This window comes from Meles meles, chromosome 12, assembly GCF_922984935.1.
Source record: "Meles meles chromosome 12, mMelMel3.1 paternal haplotype, whole genome shotgun sequence".
In the NCBI taxonomy this organism is placed as follows: domain Eukaryota; kingdom Metazoa; phylum Chordata; class Mammalia; order Carnivora; family Mustelidae; genus Meles; species Meles meles.
Window position 1 is genome coordinate 72346750 of NC_060077.1, and position 19162 is coordinate 72365911.

At 45.1% G+C, this 19162-nt stretch overlaps 2 protein-coding genes across 8 annotated transcripts in view; one reads left to right on the top strand and one right to left on the bottom strand.

Annotated features, from left to right (window-relative positions):
• The window catches only part of MRO (maestro), a 61680-nt gene that overhangs the window by 25388 nt on the left and 17130 nt on the right, over positions 1-19162 (bottom strand). For 2 of the 7 annotated variants that reach the window (XR_006821007.1, XR_006821006.1), the window contains exon 1: positions 15186-15314. The exons of 4 other annotated variants lie outside the window; for them this stretch is intronic. The gene's annotated coding sequence lies outside the window, so the exon portion shown is untranslated. Of the gene's footprint in view, positions 1-1211; positions 1292-15185; positions 15315-19162 lie in introns of those variants that run through there. One more of the 7 variants, XR_006821005.1, reaches the window with a different exon arrangement.
• Positions 17085-19162, top strand: part of ME2 (malic enzyme 2) — a 77513-nt gene continuing 75435 nt past the window's right edge. The window contains exon 1 of the mRNA XM_046024483.1: positions 17085-17235. The gene's annotated coding sequence lies outside the window, so the exon portion shown is untranslated. The remainder of the gene's footprint in view (positions 17236-19162) is intronic.

Here is a 19162-nt window from a genome sequence, read left to right on the forward strand (position 1 = left end):
AGTATTTTTTTACTTCGGGGCTTCGTATTCTGAATCACGCCTTTGTTCCAGTGTCAAGGGTACCAGACCTTGATTCTGATTACGAGTTATGCATATTTTGATGATAAGTTGCATACGTTCTTGTTCCTCCACACGTTGGGAAATGGGTTTTAAATACTGAGCTGATTCCCGGGCAAGGTCTTCTCTTATTACTGATGTAATAAATACCCTTCTATACCTCGCTGAGTTTCTGTCTGGAGACTGATAACTTAGAGCCCCAGTGTTTGTTTGCTTACCTCATTTGCCTTGGTTACCCTGACTGTGTCACTAACCAAGTATTTATTCATTCAGTAAACATTTATTGAGAGTCTCCTCAGTGCCAGGCTCTCAGCCCAGCACTAGGGCATGAGGGAATATAAAGATAACTATACAGATAAAAATATATGACCCCTGTGCTCAGAGAGCTCACAAGCTGCCAGGCCATGGGCTCTTATGTCCAATGTCCATTACGAGGTTTGTTCAGTACAATCCGGACCTGGGCTAAAGGAAGGGGAGAGAAACGTGGGACAAAATTTTAGGAGACTTTCCCTCTCAGGAGTATGTCGATGAATGGGTGGGTGCCTCTCAGGTGGGTGCCTGAGAGGCAGGGCCTCGGCAAATGGTGAGCTCCAGGGCTCTTGGTTTCCCCCTCGTCCTGGCCTGCCAGTTCCCTGGCCTGCCACCTGACCTCCCACATGGCCTCCTCTTCTCTTCTGCTGCCCTTCCTCCAACTCACTGACACGGTCGCCTTCAACTCAGCTCCTTTCACTTCCCTGAAAATGTCTGCCCTCAGGGTCTGTTTTTTATGCCTAGAGCTATGCAACTCTCCCTCTAAGCTATCCTAGTCTCCTAGTCGTGTTCAAACCCCCCCAGCCCCTCCCCCCCCACACACCTCCCCACCCCCCAACAGAAAGTCTGCCCCAGACCTAAGCACCTGATCCATTTCTTCCCACGTACAGGTACTCTTGCTATGACCTTTATCACTGGCCCATTAGTATTCAAATTATTATATAGGAACCCACCTCCCCAAACCCCCCTGCCCCGCCCCTGGGTTGTGAGTCTTTGTGGAATATCCCTCCAAACCCGAGGCACCCAGCACAGTGTTTACACAGGGTGGGTGTCCTAGTCCCTGCGGGCCGCTAGAACAAACAAACACAGACTGGGGGGCTTAACAACAGACATGTATTTCTCACAGTTCTGGAGGCTGGAAGTCCAAGGTCAAGGCGCTAGGGGATGCAGGGTCTGGTAAGGGCCTGCTTCCTGGTTTGCTGATGGCTGTCTTCTGGCTGGGTGCTCACAGGGCAGAGGGCAGAGAGGAAGGGCGCTATCCCCTGTGTCTTCTTGTAAAGGCACTAACCCTGTTCCCGAGGGCCCGGCTCTCAGGACTTCATTACCTCCCAAAGGCATTTAGCCATAGGGTTTCAACATAGGAATTCTGGGGGGAACACACACACTCGGTCCATCGAGTGGGCTTTTAGCAAACGATTCCCCCATTTACCTGAATCTTTATAGCCTTCAGCACATTTTTTAGTGTTTCTTTTATTTTAACAAAAGCAAACATTGGTTGGAGACACTCACGATACTCAAATTTAACTATACAAAAGCAAAATAGGAAATACAATGAGTTTGTTTGCTTTAAAAAAGGGGGGCGGGCATTTTTGGGTATTTCCCAGCAGCTAATTAAGCACAGTAGTAGCTTAAGTAAATGGACATTTCGGTTAGCGCTAATTTTGTTTGTGTGTAGGGATGTAGGGAGGTGGGGGGGGGGGCAGGAGGTTGTGGTTAAATTGTAATGACAATAGGCTTTCTCTTCCTGCAGACAAGATCTTTTACACAGCCACTCCTCAGGCAACAGTGCTTCTGAATGGCTTGATAGCCGCTGACACTGTGGACCCTGTTCAAGTCAGGCAACTCGTAATGACAGCAAGAGTCTCCTGGAGGAGTGAGTGTCCTGGGACACTTAGCATAATTTTACCAGTGGCATTTGCTTTATACAAGGCCATGGAAGAGATTATCTACCAAAACTCTCCTACCATCAACCCCACCCTGAGCATTTGTGAAATCCATCTTGGAACTGATTGAATGGCCAAAGCTTGAAATTGTACAATCATCGGAACTAGGGAGTAGCCATTCCCTCTTCTTACTGTTTGCCTGAAAGGACCTGGTGTATGAGACTTGTCTTCATGGTGTGATTTCACAAAGCAGCTTGGCGTTATAGCAACTCCAGTAAAACATTTCAAATAAATTCAAAATACTGAATGAACCTTTATCTTTCTTGGACGGTCTTAGCAAAGCCCTTTGTGATATGTTTCTTCTACTTCTTCCCTGCACATGCAGGCGTCAACCCCCTCCACCTCGGATGTGTAAAAATCAGAATGAGCTCCACGTGCTAAATGTGGAACGCGGCAGGATTTTCTGGTCCGTGGTGACTTTACTGCAATCCAAGCAGACACTGTCAACCAGGAACATTTCAAACTTGGAAGTCCGGCATGCATTGAGGAGACATGACTTGAAATGCAGCTATGTTGTAGCTGGAGGGTAAATGAAGAGAAACTCACTACTCAGTGTCTGGGCTTCTGGACAGCTAGCTGGGCAAACACTGAAATTCTGTCAGATCAATGAGATTTTTTAAAAAATTAGTTAATGGGGGAGTTGTGTTAAAGGAAATATAAATGAAGAATCATTGATTTTATCTGCCTTCCAAGTTTTGACTTTAGGGCTTTATAAAGGTATGGTGGTTCCTCAAAAAATTAAAATTGGAACCACTACATGATTCAACAATTTCACATCTTGGTATTTATCTGAAGGAAGAAGGAAACCTTGCCATTTGCAACAATGTGGATGGACCTTAGGGCCATTTTGCTGAATAAAAGAAATCAGAGAGAGGAATGGATGAAGGTAGTGAAAAAAAAAGTATTTTATGACTCATGAAAATTATAAAAAAACTTAAATTTCAGTGTCCATTAGTAAAGTTGGATTGGAACACCAAATAATCAAGCAAGCAAGACAGCCAACCAGCCGGTTAGTTTTTTGAGACTCAGATTCCCTAAATACAGACCTGAGCCATAGAGAAGGTGATGAGGGGAATCTATACAGATGTCCCTCATTTGGACTGGTAATGACGGAAAGAAGACTAGCTCGCCCTCTGGCTTGGACGTTGTCTCTGCCACCACACATTCCATTATTCTTTGCCTCAGTGGGTTCACAACCCAAAATTAGGATTATCACAAAATTACTAGATTGAGAGTAACTGCCGGGTACAGGTCAACTGCCACCAAGTAACCCATCCCAAGTGTTGCTCATTTGTTCTTGGAGATCCTACAAAGGTTTGCAAAAAATTCCAGAATCACCTTGTGATTCGCCTTGAGCATGTGTTTCTTTGTAATATTGTCACTTCATTGGTTTGGGCTGAATAAACAATTTTGAGGAACAGTTTTTGAGTGCATATCTTGGACATAATGTGATTTATACACATATGTGTAACATATAGATAAAAGTTGAAGCCTCTGCTTTTGAGAAGTTTATAGATTCAAAAATCAAAATGAATTTCTCTGACTTCATTCTCTGTGCACTTCACATTATCCTGCAGTGTGACTCTAACTAATCCTCCAGAACCTTCCAGAACTTTTCAACATCAAGTTCAGGATCCTCATACTGATGACCAAAACTTTCCAGGCTCTGCCCCATTTTATCTCTCCAACCTTATCTCCATGGTCCGTTTTCTGTATACATTCCATCTCCCCCCAGACCTTCTCCTACTCTGGGCAGCTCAGCCCCCCCCCCCCCCCCACCATCGCTCTAATGGCATTTGTTTGGTTCAGCCTCCCTGTCATTGTTCATTCATTAAAGATCATCATCACAATGGCACCAGTCAACAAGGCTTTATGTTCAAGACACAGTTCTAGAGAATGAAAGCCTATTTTAAAGATTTCCTGTGGTGTCCTGAGCTAATTAGCTTCTGTCTCTTCACTTTAGATATGCTCCTTTTATCTAGACAGTATATTTTTGTGTGTAGTAAAACTTAATTGATGCTCATAATTTGGAACTTATGGAGAATCTGAAGTTTGACTTTTACTATTGACAAATAGCAACAATTAATACACAACAAATTTAATGGGGGGAGGTTTAAATATCTTTAAACTCAAATATTTTTTGAGCACCTTCAAGTATGCCTGGGATACCGTTTACCAAAAAATAACTGGTGTATTATTAAGAAACAAATCTTATCTATTTATCAAAGCAAGATTAATAAGGTAATCTGCTAAGACTTCTAATACCTTCACTGAGGTATCCCATACATACTTCTAAGTAATCCAAATCCATTTCCTTTATGTATCTTTTTTTTTTTAAAGATTTTATTTATTTGAAAGACAGAGATCACAAGTAGGCAGAGGCAGGCAGAGAGGGAGGCAGAAGCAGGCTCCCTGCTGTGCAGAGAGCCTGATGCGGGGCTTGATCCCAGGACCCTGAGATCATGACCTGAGCCGAAGGCAGGGGCTTAACCCACTGAACCACCCAGGTGCCCCCCCCTTTATGTATCTTTTAACTGAACTTTTCCCTCTCATTCAGATCCCCTTCAATTTAGTGCAAAATAAATAAAATTTTATTCATTTGGAGATCATTAAAATAATTCTCTATGCCTAATTCCTGGCTCTAAAATTTTCTGTGTGACCTTGGGCCACAGTTATTTTAACAGCTGTAAAGGTCAGGCCTATCATCCACAAAACAGAGAAGATAATACCTCTTGTGAGATTTGCGAGGAGTACATGTAAAGACATGTGGTGTAGAGCCAGGCCAGTGGCAATACACAGTAAACATTAGTTCCTTTTTCTGTGAGTCATTTGTTATTTCACTGTACATTTCAGTGATTCTTAAAGGATGACCTGTGTGTATTTTTTTCATTAATCTGGGGGCACTATATTTTTATTCTGGGCACAAATGAATTACTTTCATAAGCCCCAAATTCCCTGACTAGTATTTCATTAAAATTCTACAAATGCTCTTTTTCAGGGATAAATTATTCTTTTTACTGGAGACACCTGGGTGGCTCAGTCGTTAAGGATCAGATTCTTGATCTTAGTTCAGGTCTTGAGTTCGAGCCCTGCAACGGCTCCCTATTCCTTTTACTAGGACTGCCTCAGAATCTTTAACCTGGCTTAACCCCCACCTACTGTACAAAATAGACCCCAAAGTCTCCAAATGATAGTCAAAAAAGATCTTTGGAAAACAGAAGATGCAAATGGCCTTAGGAAACACGGCCTTCAGATCCTCATCTGTCCAAACAAGGTCAGTCGGGGCCGGTCTGCACAGTGTCCTTGCCCCAGGCAGAGATGACCTCACAGATTCCTGTCCCCAGTGCTCTTTTTCAGGTCTTGGGTGCCGAGTGCTTACCTTTTCTGGCTATAATGACTCCCCAGCCCACCAGCACTGCCAGCAGAGGCTTTGCTCTTCCTGGAAGCCACATCCTTACTGTCCCTCTGTGGGCAGAGCCCCCGCTGTCCAGAGCCATCGCAGTTCTCGGTGCTCGAGATGAGCCCCAGAGGGTCCCGTGCTGTGCCCAGGAGACTAGAGCTTGCCAGATCTGGCCCAACACGATCGGCTCTTCCGTCTCGCTGCTTGCATGTGGTAATTCCTCCTGCAGGTGCGTGAGCCCTCCGCCTGCCGCAGACAAGCAGGCCCAGTGGTGGCAGAGGCATCGAGTGCAGTGACCGGGGCGCCTGGGTGGCTCAGTGGGATAAAGCCTCTGCCTTCGGCTCAGGTCATGATCCCAGGGTCCTGGGATCGAGCCCCGCACCGGGCTCTCTGCTCCGCAGGGAGCCTGCTTCCTCCTCCCTCTCTGCCTGCCTCTCTGCCTAGTTGTGATTTCTCTCTGTCAAATAAATAAAATATTAAAAAAAAAAAAAAGAATGCTGTGACCACTACGGCAGTTTCCTCCCCCCTCCAAAAGAGGAACACACCTGTGCCCACCAGAAGAGACCAGGGCTCTAAGGCTTCACAGCTTCTGCCACAGCCTGTGGGAGCGCTGGCTGGAGCAGGGGCTTATCACATCCCCACTCTGCCTTTGAAGGTCATATCACCATAAGCCCTGAAGCTTAAGTCAGCTAGCTCTAGACTGTTCCATTCCTGAACTCTCTGGCCCCCTGGTGCACAGGCAAGGGGTGAATGCTTTCACAGTAAACAATCAACACTCTGAAAGTCATCTTTTCCTACGTCCTAAACCAGATCCACCTTACATGAAGGTTAGTGGATCCATACGGGTGTATCTCAGCCTCGTCCCCAATCAAAACCGGCGGAGGGCTGGTTCTCCTTCCTCCACTCTGCCTTGACTGCCCCAGAGCCCTGGAGTCCCAGGGACCTCTGTGCTTCCCTCTCATGTGAGCTCATTCCGACCTTGAGTCAGGAAAAGAGCATCCCAGTCAACAGGCAGCTGGACCAGAACTGTCCAAGGAAGCACAGCTTGCCCTTTCTTCCATCCCTTACAATTCCCCCCTAGGGGCTCGTCACTGTGATGTTGCCTGGTTTGTTCTGTGGAGAGTCCGGGCCTTCAAGGGAGGAGAGCAGAGAACAGCAGCAGGGGTGGCTTCTGTGGAATGGAATGCTCGAGCCTGCTACCAGGAAAGAATCTGCAGAGGCTCCATGTGGGTCCCCTTGGTTCCAAATCCAAACATCGCAGCAGGCCGGTGTCTGTCTTTCAGGGCAACCCCGAGTTCTAGAACCTCTGTGTGGGCCACTCGTGGATGCAGCAATACACAAATATTCTAGATGAAATAGAGTCGCTGAAACTCCCTTAAGGAGCTCTTCTTCAGAACCTGAAGAGAATAGTTTTGATCACTGGAGAATTTTCTTCTAATTAAAAAAATTCAGCAACTGGCAAGGAGTTTTTAAGCTGTCAGTTGTCTGGTTTTGGGCACACAGCAAAATGGTTAAAAACTTGTCCTTGGAGGGGGCGCCTGGGTGACTCAGTTGTTTAGCGTCTGCCTTCGGCTCAGGTCATGATCCCAGGGTCCTGGGATTGAGCCCTGCATGGGGCTCCCTGCTGGGCGGGGAGCCTGCTTCTCCCTCTCCCTCTGCAGCTCCCCCTGCTTGTGTTCCCTCTCTTGCTGTGTCTTTCTCGGTCAAATAAATAAATAAAATCTTAAAAAAAAACAAAAAACAAACTTGTCCTTGGAATTTGGTCTGGGGTCAAATCCCTGCTTTGCCACTTAACATTCCCTAACTCTTGGAGCCTCAGTTTCCCTGTGTATAAAATAGGGACATGACCACAGCCCGCCTCGCTGGGCTGTAATGAGGACTGATTGAGAGGACCTATGCTAAGCGCTGACTATAGCAGCGGGCACTTAGGAAACAATACATGTTAACTATTGTTAATGTTAATAACATTAACATTAATAATTAATAATGTTAACTATTGCTGTATTCGTAGCCCGTGCGAGAATCGATGGAAGAGTGCGACAAGGTAATTAAGACTGAGACAAATGACACAGAGTATATAGAGCTGGGTCCTAACTTCAGATATTCCTGTGTGTTCTACTTGTTTGCTTGTCCACATGACAATGCATTAGAGCCATAGAACATTCATGATGGAAAGAACATGCAATTCACACTCCTTTCTTATTCCTGAGAAATATGGGCGAATTACTTAACCTCGTTGAGCCTCCATCCACTCAACTACAGAACAGAGTAATTCTCATTAACTCTAAGAGGCCTCATCTTGTTCCCAACTCTCCAGGGCTGGCAGCACCTCCCTTGGGCACCAACAATTCTCTTACCCCGTGGGAGTCCTTATCACCTTGTACCACATTGTCTCCTCCACAGGAGTATACAATGAGTCTATTTTGTTCGTTTTCAATCTCTGGTATTTCCTGTACCCCTCGGACACAATTGGTCTCCAGTAAAGGCTTGTTAGATGGTGGAATGAAAGAATAACTGAAAATGGCAGAAACAGAGCTGGTGGGAAAAATGAAATTCTTCCATTGCTCGTGTTCCAGGGGGCAACCTTAGCCATTGTCCTGTGAGCTCTCTGCTAGATGCTGAGGTTTTCTCACTGTAGTAGGTGTAATTTGGTTTCTGTTTACCTAAGTCTTTGTAGCAAGTGGTATTTTGAGGCGGTCCGCCAGATCCGTAGGTCCTCTGGGTTCTGTGTTATCTACCCTCGCTTCTAAACGTTCTTCTGACCGGAAGTCTTTTCTTAAATTATTATACGGTAACACATGTGTGCGGGGGCGCACTGACCGGGTGGCGGCTGGGGCTGCGGGCAGTAGAACATACCCAAGGCGGAACAAAGAAGATCCGGGTTTACTGCATACACCACAAGGGAGCAGCAGGTAGGACAACTAAGGAGTGAGTGTCTGTGACAGGGCAGGGGTGAGGGGCCACAGCTAGAGGGTGGAGTGTGGAAATAGAGGAACCTATGGAGTTTTCCCTTCTGTGGTAACTTTGTCTGGTTGTAAGTAGCCCATTGGTTAGTTAGGGCCTCTGGCTAGTTCAAGTTAGGTCACTTAATGAGCCTATTTGTGTCCAGCTGGGGGGTCGCTGGGGGCCCTTGTGCCTTGCTCAAGTTTCCATAGGTTAAGCCTGTTGCCTAAAAGCAGCCTCTACAACACAGTCACCAAAAAATCCACAAGTCCGAGTGAGCTTGACCGAATAATAAACCGAAAACTCTCCAGATCAGTAATTCTTGTTAACATTTTGGAGGTAATCTTCTGATTTTTTTAAAACAGCTTTCTTGAGATATAATAAACATACGGTATTAGCTTGCTAGGGCAGTATATTAGGGCTCTCCACAGAGAAACAGAAACAACAGGTGTGTGTGCGTGTGCGCGTGTGTAGAAAGGGAGAGAGATTGATTATTGATTCATTTTCAGGAATTGGCTTACATGACTGCGAGGAGCAAGTCCGAAAACTGCAGAGTTGACAAGCAGGCTGGAAACCCGGGCAAGAATTACAACCCAAAGACAGTCTACTGGCAGAACTCCTTCTCCCACAGGGGAGGTCCGTCTTTGTTCTCCGCAGGGCTTCGCTGGACCAGGCCTACCCACATTAGGAGGTTACTCAAAGTCCGATGATTCAAACGTTAATTCATCCCAAAAACACCTTCCCAGAAATGTTCGAGATACTGTTTGACCAAATACAAGGGCATTGTGGTCCAGCCAAAGTGGACGCATAAAAGGAACCAGTGCAGGCTGCCATACATAACAAGGTACCACGGAGTGGATAGCTTTAAGTGTCAAAATAAGAGTGTCCCCCAGAATGCTCCCATCTGTGGATAAATCTCACGGCTGAACCAACTGGATGACTGAGCTGCTAGAATTGCGCTTCTGCTGTTCTAGTTCATCAGCTTGTTACCCGATATTCCGGCGTAATGTTACTACCCCCGAGAAACAGATGCAGAACGCCCTCCTCAGAGAGTGAAGTTATCCAAGCCAGAAGTTTTCGTGTTTCACCCACAGACCCAAGGTTTAGCTCTTAACACGAATGCCAGCAAATAACTACGATATCAATTGTTCAGAAATGCCTCCACAATATCCCCACGTGGAAGAGACAAACCAACTTCTTTTATTTACGTTATTTAGAAAAGACAATGGGAAATGTCAAGACAAAGTATGTGATGGGTATATGGTTCTTGGGTTGAAAAAAACAAAACACAAGGAGAGGGGGATTTCCCTTCCAGTTATGTGAGTCCCTAAGTTGTTGGGTACTTTTGACGTTTAGTTACTCTTACTTTCACTTTCACTAAAGTAACTTCAAGCAGAGTGGTCAGCCGCTACCTTCAGACTTCCAGCCCTATAAATTTCAAGCACTATCACCGTGGGGTTTGAAGACGCCCACTCAGTATACTACTGTTCTGTAAAATAAACAAATGAAACAAATTAGTAAAATTATTTCTGGGGTGGTAAGGTTTCCCATAAAAGAAAGCATTATAGGGGACAAAAATTACGAGATATGGAAAACGCTGTTCACAGCTCAGTGTGGGGTAAATGTTGATAAAAGTGAAAGTGAGTGCCTTTCAACCAAGCTAATGTCTTTTTTTGTGGAACCTAGTTTACTAGATTTAAGGGCCTCAAAAATATTAGGAATAATATATTCTGCATTGTCATAAATGCAACTATGCTTTGTTAGTCCTTCTTTAACTATATCAGAGCGTTTAAGACACATCAAACGGTTACAGAACGAAGGCTGAATGAAGCCTAATTATCAGAGTCAAATATCGGCCAGTGAGAAAGAACTATCATCACACTCCGGCTTTGCTTTGCAGTGCGAAGATTTTCCAGGCCTAAAATCTGGAAACAAGCCCAACATCTCTTCAGTCAAAAGTCAGAGCACGGTCAAAGTTGTTGTTATAGCCCTGTTCCAATACATGCGGCTTCTGGCTTGACAAGGCAGTGCACACCCAAATTTCCAGCTCTTATGTCCAAGAATAGAACTAGAGACGCGAGCCACCCTCATTCTGGAAAGAGACATGGATGCTGCAAGTTTCCCTGCCTCCACCCAGGCTCTATGCCTCTCTGGCCGGCCAAAACAAATGCATACCTTGTCGACTCCTGACCGAGGCAGTCAAAAAGAATAATGCAGAAATTTACAACAGATCATTTTGCTTCTCTATGACGCAATTGTCTATAATTAATAAAAATTTAAAAAGAAGCTACCATTAAGAGCTGGTATCGGCTTTCAGAAGAATTCACTGACATATAGGATCCTGAAAGTACAGACAGATTCACACCAAAAAGAAGCAAGCTGTACTAGGACCCAATCGGGTGCAGCAAGGTGGAGGCTTGCTTCCCAACTCCTCTGTCTTGTCTAATGCTATCACCAGTTCTCAATCACTTAAAATTCCAAAATTTGGGGGATCTTTGACTCACTGTTCTTATCTCCCTTATCGCCGAAGTCATCAATTTATAGGCACTGTTTCCTTGAAAATTCTCACATCCTCCCTTCTGTCCTCAGCCAGGGCAGGGACTCGGTAATCACATGCTGATTATGACAACCCCTACCCTTGGGTCCTCTCCATCCCATCTGCCTCGTACACCACAGACAGGCGTCCCTGAAATGCCATCTTCACTGAGTCATTCTTCAGGGCAAACACAAAGCATGGCAGCCCTCTGGCATCCCCAACATCATCTACAACCCACCGCTGAGATTTCTGCGTTAGCCTTCCACTTCCTAGATGACAAGGCTGGTCTTACTGATCCCATGGTGGACTGGCACAGTGTGCAACACGGAGGAGGCAGGAAGTAAATTCCAGCCAAATGAACCCACACACTTTGAAGCCCATGGAGCCGGTTATATCACCCATTTCAAAATAATTATTAGGGCAGAGTAGTTAATGAGTGGTTGAATGTTTTGCTTTTGTACAGGTGAGAAGGCATGGGAAGGGCATTCTGACAGGTCAGGGCTTTGCCTCATCTTGTAAGCTCTTGAGATCTTTCTTGAGTGAGAACAATAAAGCACAATTATTTCATGAATATGTATAAATAGCAGCACAGACTCAGAGGAATCAGTGTCAAAAATGTCTTAAAGTTTACTATATATAATTTGCAGTTATTATAAACACCCCGTCTGATAAGAGCCCATGGACCTTTTTTTTTTTTTTTAAATCATGAGCACTTACACAGAGATCAGAAACACTATAAATAGGGCTACTTGAAAACATAAAAATACCAGGACAGGTGACTTTGGGCGAGCCACTGGTTGTTTCTGAGCCGCAGATTCCTCGTGTGTAAAATGAGGAGGTTGCGCAGCAGATGATTCCCATGTTCCCTTCAATTCTTATTTTATTCTATGAAAACAAACAAGCAAACGACGACAACAACGAAAACCCCTCTGCTCCTTAAAGCAGCAAGTTTATTACTTTGAGCATTTAGTCTTAAGATCTCATGGGCCAGTAAAATGCTCTTGTCTCCCGTGATTTTCTGTGGACTCTTCATAAGGCGAAGAGCCTTTTATTTTGACAAGGAAGAAGTTTTTTAGTTTTAATACCTCCATCCTACCAGTTATGACCATCATGACATTTTAACAAGCCATTTTAAGACCAGCAATTTAATCTCTGCATAAAAGATAATCCTTGTGCCTCATACCAAATTCATTGCAGCCTGCCTATTTTTCTCATTCCGCCACAGACTGGCGACAACCTTGTCACAGACTGATATCCGTTGACATCCAGACTTACCATTTTGATTCCTCTGTGTGACCTACGTTGTAATAAACCCAACTTCCCCAACTGCAACGTAGGGATAAGGGTAAATCCACCATTTTATCATCCACAAGGATGACAAAGTCTAAAATTTCAGCACTGGGATGTATAGTAAACAGAGGTAAAGGTACTTGGGTCCAGCCATCCATCAGAAAGATATTTATGTTCTTTCGACTACACCACTATAGACAGTTATCCAAACTGACTGCTGACAACTGGGCAGTTCTCTCTGTGCTGTGCTTTAAAATGCTTATTTACCAACAGCTTCCCTTTTACAAGTCCCTTATCAGTGGTTTACCCACTCTGAAATGAGACTGAGAAACATGAAAGTGGTTAAGTGTATACGTTTGACATAATACAGATAAAATGCCCCGTTTTTGCACGTTTAAATTGCCTCTGTTTTTTTAAGGCTCAACGAATGTCCTCTCCTCCAGGAAGTCTTCCCCATCTCTCCTGCCAGAAACAATCTTTTGAACTTCCTCCATGGTGTTTGACCATGTCTTATGGTACTACTTTCCAGTTTCTTCTACCTTTGTGTTATGGTAAAATATGTGAAAAATCTTATTTCCTCTATTTGATTGCAAAGTCCTTGGTGTCAAGAGCTATGTCTTTGAATATTCATGTAAGGCCAAACACATTTAGCAGAGTATCCTGAAGGAATCAGATTCCCTGTATATTGAGGGAAGAATGAAAAAAAAAAAAAAAAGGAAAGGAAGCAAAGGAAGAAGGAAAAAAAGTCTGTGTTATATAGGAGAGGCCTTCCTACTGGAAAACACCTTTAAGGGAATGTTCAAGACAAAGGGAAACTGAAAATAAAACTGATCTGAGTTAAAAGCCAACCCATCAATGAAAGGGATTACGCCTAAACAAAGGGGCAGAGGTTGGGGTGAAGGCCTGTCTGGGAACGTGTTATCGTTATGGGGGATACTTCATAGCCTGACTTTCCTTCTTCCCTAACCTGTTGCTCTCAAGTCCACTGGATGAGTGGGTACTTGCTGCCCTTAAGGGGGTGAGAGGTAGCGAGATGCTATAACCACAGGCAGGCTTAAACTCCAACAAGAAAGATTAATTCCTTCCGTAGAATGTAAGCGTCATCTCTCTGAGAGCAATCAACTGACAGAAGCAGAAACTTTTCTCCACTGCAAATGCACAGATTTGTTCCTGCAACGAAATCACTGGAACATCTTGTTCAGCCAAATTCCTTTTGCATCAAGGAAACCTACGCCAGGCTGTTCCTCCCCAACCCAGGACATCTCTTGTCAAATCAACTTAGCCTGAGTCAGCAGGGGCAGTAGACAAACCCTCTGTCTCTGATTGGGTGAGAAGTCACGTCGCTCACACAATGCCCACCCCTCCCAACCCAGAGCTTATTTTCCTTTGTCCTTAGCTTGGTTTCAACCACTGAGCCCATTAGTCCAGATCTGGCTCCTCATGACTAGACTGTCCTCGTAGAGCCAGCACCTCAAACCCAAGTTGTCCATAATGACCCTTCACCTCCTCACAAACCAGGTATGCTTTTCTTCCTGGTTTCTCAGTCTTTGCTAAACATCCCTATTTCCCAGGTCAGGAAGCCTCAGATCTTTCTACTACCCAGCCCCCAAGGCTCGCTCTTTCCTGGGCTTACTCAGAGACTGCAGTCTCCTCCCATCTTTGCTGCAAACTCCAGGGATGGAGGCAGGGTTCCCCTCCTCATGTCAGGCTTGTCACCAAAGCCAAAATTAAATCAAAGAAAAGTGAATGACTTTTCCTAGGAAGAGTTTTATAGCTACTCCCATGGCACAGGAAAGAGTTCATTGTAAGAAAACAACACATAGTTTATAGAATTCAAAAGATCATAGTCTAAAGGGGCTTTCAGTCTCTGTTTCCAAAAGTAAATCTCCCCAGACCTCACCGTTCCCCTTTCTTCTGGCCTGACCTTCAGCCCAGAGTGTACAAGTCTCACAGAATAGAAGAGCTGCCCTCTCTCAAGCACGTGGTTTGTATTTCTAAGAATCTCCTCTTTCTGGGACTCTGCTTGATGAAAAAAAGATCCCCTTTTTTTTTTTTTTTAAGATTTTATTTTTATTTATTTGACAGAGAGAAATCACAAGAGAGGCAGGCAGAGAGAGAGGAAGGGAAGCAGGCTCTCCGTTGAGCAGAGAGCCCGATGTGGGACTCGATCCCAAGACCCTGAGATCATGACCTGAGCTGAAGGCAGTGGCTTAACCCACTGAGCCACCCAGGCGCCCAAGATCCCTTTTTTAAAAAAAGATTTAATTTATTTATTTGTCAGACAGAAATCACAAGCAGGCAGAGAGGCAGGCAGAGAGAAGGGGGAGGAAGCAGGCTCCCCACTGAGTAGAGAGCCCGATGTGGGACTCGATCCCGGGACCCTGAGATCATGACCCGAGCCAAAGGCAGAGGCTTAACCCACTGAGCCACCCAGGCGCCCCCCCAAAGAAGATCACTTTACATTTTCTTAACACCTTTTTTTTTTAAACCAACCAGTCTTAAAACTTTAGAATAACTCTTTCCTCTTCCTCTCAAAATTGTAATGCTCTCTTCTTTACCCCTTTCTTTCTGTTCCCATCCCATTGTCCTGGGTTTGGCCCTCTTCATGGTTTAACTAGTCTAGGCTCTTGCTCTACCCTCTTAACTGGTCACCTGATTCTGATACCACTCTAGAATGATACTTCTAAAGCACCCTTTGGTCATGTTACTACTCTTACTCCCTCCCCCAAATTTCCAGTAACTGCCTATTACTCACAAAGCAGAGACAAAATTACTTAGCATGGTAGTCAAACTTCCACATTTGCTCCCAACCTGCCAGTCTACTCTTACATTCTCATACTCTAAATTCCTGCCAATGGAACAAGCTCCGAGATTTTAAATGCACCTCTGTGTGGAATGCACGTCTACCTAGTAAAACCCTAGCAATCATCTACACAAAAACCTGCACATGGATGTCGACAGCAGCTTTTTTCATAATTGCCCAAACTTGGAAGAGACCAAGATGTTCTTCAGTAGGCGACTGGGTAGATCAAGCTGGTACCTGCAGACAATGGAACACTATCCAGCGCTAAAAAGAAACGAGCTATCAAGCCATGAAAGGCATGGAAGAAACTTAAACTCATGTCCCTCAGTGAAAGAAGCCAATCTGAAAAGGCTACTCGCTGTATGATTCCAACTATATGGCAACCTGGAGAAGGCAAAACTTTGGAAACCATAAAAAGATCAGTGGTTGCCAAGACGGGGTGGGGTGGGGTGAGCGGATGACTAGGCAAGAGCACAGAGAATTTTTAGAGCAGCAAAGGTACTCTGTATGGTACTATGATGGGGGATGCATGTTACTTATTGTCTGAGTCCACAGGAAGTCCACACCAAGCATGAGCCCTAGTGTAAACTATGGACCTCAGGTGCTGGTCACGTGTCTATACAGATGTAGGCTCACTGATCATAACAAGTGTGCTCATGTTATTTATAATGGCAGATAATGGTGGAGACTATACCGGTGAAGGGATTGGCTTATATGGGAACTCTTTGTACCTTCCCCTCAATTTTGCTGTGAACCTAAAACTGCTCTTTTTTTTTTTAAGATATTATTATTTGAGAGAGAGCAAGAGAGTGAGAGAAAGCATAAGTGGGAAGAGGGAGAAGCAGTTTCCCTGCCAAGCAGGGAGCCAGATGTGGGGCTCGTTCTCAGGACCCATAACCTGAGCCGAAGGCAGACGCTTAACCAACAGACCCACTCAAAAATTGCTCTGAAAAAAAAAAAAAATAGTCCATTAAAAACAAACAAAAACCTTTAGCTATCTTTGAAGGCTCAGATAAAATGAAGCCTGCTACGCAAACCTTCTTAACTTTTCCCTGTCTGGAATGCTCTCCCTGTACTCCGTGGGCCCACGGCACTCCCATGCACCTCCTCCCAGCACTTGTCACCTCAGGCTTAGTGCTACAGTAACTGGTGTTTGCATTCCATCTCCTCTGTGAAATGCAAACTCCATAAGCTCCAGGGACCTGTATGGATTTTTATATCCCTTTCAATGCCTCACACATTTCCTCATAAAATTTACTTAACAACTTTTGTTAATAGGTAGGTAGCTTCAATTTCAACCTACCACCTTTTTGAATTTGTGTATATTTTATCAGGAAATTATGTTAATCATTTCTTATGTAATTATACTCTCAGTCCAGAGGTTAGTCTATATGGGGATGGACTTTAATTACAAATCCAAGCGAGTTTTAGTCCAGATAACTGTGTCACGCCTACTTAACCCTCTACATAAGAACCAACTCCTTGGTATTCCTCGTGCGTCAGGGGAGGGAAGGAGAGCAGATGGGTGAGGAACACAGTCAAGATCCCCAGTAAATGAGGGCAGAGATTAGATATAGAACACTGCAAGGCTGGGGGAAAGATTTGGGTGGGTCCCTGGGGTAGGATTCTCTGAGCAGCTGGTGAGTCAGCCATGAAGGTGCTGATTAATACACAGTAAGATTTGGCCGGCATTGTACACACAATGCCAAAGACAGCTAGCTCGTGGCCTGTCAGTGTGGTCAGTGGAAGGGAGAGTTCTGGACCAGCAGTCAGGACAGCTGGGTTTTAGCTGGTCTTGCCCACTGCGGGTCCTCAGGGGACTCGTTTAGTCACTTGTCCAAGTCTTACTGCACCTCCAGAGAATGGTAAGGATGTCAGACTTAGGGAACCACAGGCTCTTTCTGGCTCTAAGGCTGGGGTTTGTAGGAATTCATTCACTCAGTGAGTAGACACACTGAGTGAGTGCCTTTGTAACATCCCTGGGAAGTGGGGAGAAAGAGCCTGGAGCCCAAATGGGGAGGGAAAGACTACCACACCTGAAAAAGAAAATTAATATCTAGGTTGGGGAATAAAATAGGGAAGGAATAAAATGAAGCCAACTTGTGGAGAGTCTGAGGAGTCCGGCTGTGAAATCTCACCTTGACAGAGGAAAGAGATAACAGGAGGAAGAAGAGGGCAGAGAACATCAGACTTTGGATTTTATAGAACCTCCCTTATCTCATCAAGCCTCACAGTGAGTACTCTAGGAGTTGGGTGACAGATAGAGACAGTGAGTAGGTTCACCAGAGTTAAATAAAATATTTCAGGACCCCCAACAATAATGTCCCAGCTACAAATCTGGATAGAGGATAGATTCTAGGCCCCCTCTGGACTAACAGGCTCCTCAAATTCATGCTGGCATTTCACTAGCGCTGGTTTCTTACTGCACCTCCCCAGATCTCAGCAGATGAAGAACCTAAATGAGAGAAATAACGTTTGCTAGGCTCTTGATTTGGAGGCGACTGCTTCCTTCCACTGACCTGACATGGGGGCATGATATGACATCAGTGCTGTTTTTTGTTTTTTGTTTTTTTGTTTTTTGTTTTTTTTTTATCAGTGCTGTTTTTGAAAGATAAGTTAGGCAGCCATTTGTAAGAATGGTGAGCATTGGAAGAGGAGGGAGACAAAAACATGACCAGTTAGCTGGGGTCCGGGGGCGGTGGAGAAGGTGGGGGAGGTAATTCGTAAGGGCCAAGGAAGGCACTGTAAAGAGTAGGGACTAGGTCTTCCTTGGTGAGGCATTCAATGTCGGGGGTGAAGGTAAAATCATAGTCAGGTTGCATTGTTATCTACTGAGGATTTATCAGATTTCTAATTATACACTTGCATGCTTTCACATGCCCATTTAATTTGGTCTTCAGAGCAACCATGCAGAGCTAAGTTCTATAAGAGATGTTGAGAGAATCATTTGCGGTCTCCGGCTAATAAGTGCGGAATGTGAATCCAGCTGTCCTAACTCCTAGACCCATGTTTCCTTCATGACACGATGGATCTAGAGAGATGTGGCATTTACAGAGAAGTGGCACAGTTGAGAGGAGTGGCCCATGGAGGGGAAGTATGCTGGGCTTGATGGTGGACCCACAAATACGAGCCACAGGGAGACATCCATCCAGTTGCAGATGTTCTCTACTGACTTGGCTCCGTCTTGCCTTCCATCCCAACTCTTTAACGCAGCCCCTCAATAGGGCCTGTGACCCCCAGTGCGTTTGTCCCCCTGAGTGGCACCAATGGTACCATCTCAGACAAATGCTCTGCCCTCCCCAGCCCACTTTCTCTTGTGACTCCCCAGCCTCCCCAGCTTCCAGGTCTCTTACTCCCATTACAAATGGCTTTGGCCTTTTGGAAACATCAGTCCCTTGAGCTTTTTCTTTTCTTTCAACCTTCTATTAGTTCTCCCAGGTTTCTCCATCTCCCCAAATCACCCTAGACTCCGTGGCTGATCATCTAAATCCCGCTCTTACCAGCACTTCCGATTGCCCTATACTCCCTCTCTTCGTAACCTCTCTCAGACAACACCCCAACCTTGGCTCAATATTATCATCCACCTTCACGCTTAGCTAGTTTCCAGAGAAAAGTTTCTCCGCCTTGCAGAGAGTACTTACAGACCTGTGATCCCAAACTCACCTGCCCACGGTCCCTCTCTGTTGCCAATGTTGTAGAGAAAACCTCCAGACCATCACACATGCTCTCCCCATGTCCCTGCATCTATCCATGTATCAGGATGTCCCCCTCCTCCCTGCTTGTCCTCCCACAACAGAGAATCAGGCATCCCTTCTGCCCAAGGCCCCCAGGCCGGGCCCCATCTTCCTCTGCTCCCTCATAGCACCAGAGGTCACCTCTCCTCCTCTGCAGGCCCCTTTCTTTCGGCTCCTAAACTTTCTCCACCTTTTCTTCTTTGACCTCCCTTGGCCTCACCGTCCTCTTAGGCTTTGTCCAACTTCTCTTTCCCTGGTTGTCCAAACTTCCCAGAAGAGTCAGTCTCTACTTCCTCATCTCACACTTGCTTCTCAACCCGCAGCCATCGGACTTTCTCCTCCACTAAGTCATAGAGTCTCGTTCCTACGAATGGATATGTATAATTTTTATTTTCCCGGAGCTCTCTGCTCTACTTTTTTTATTGC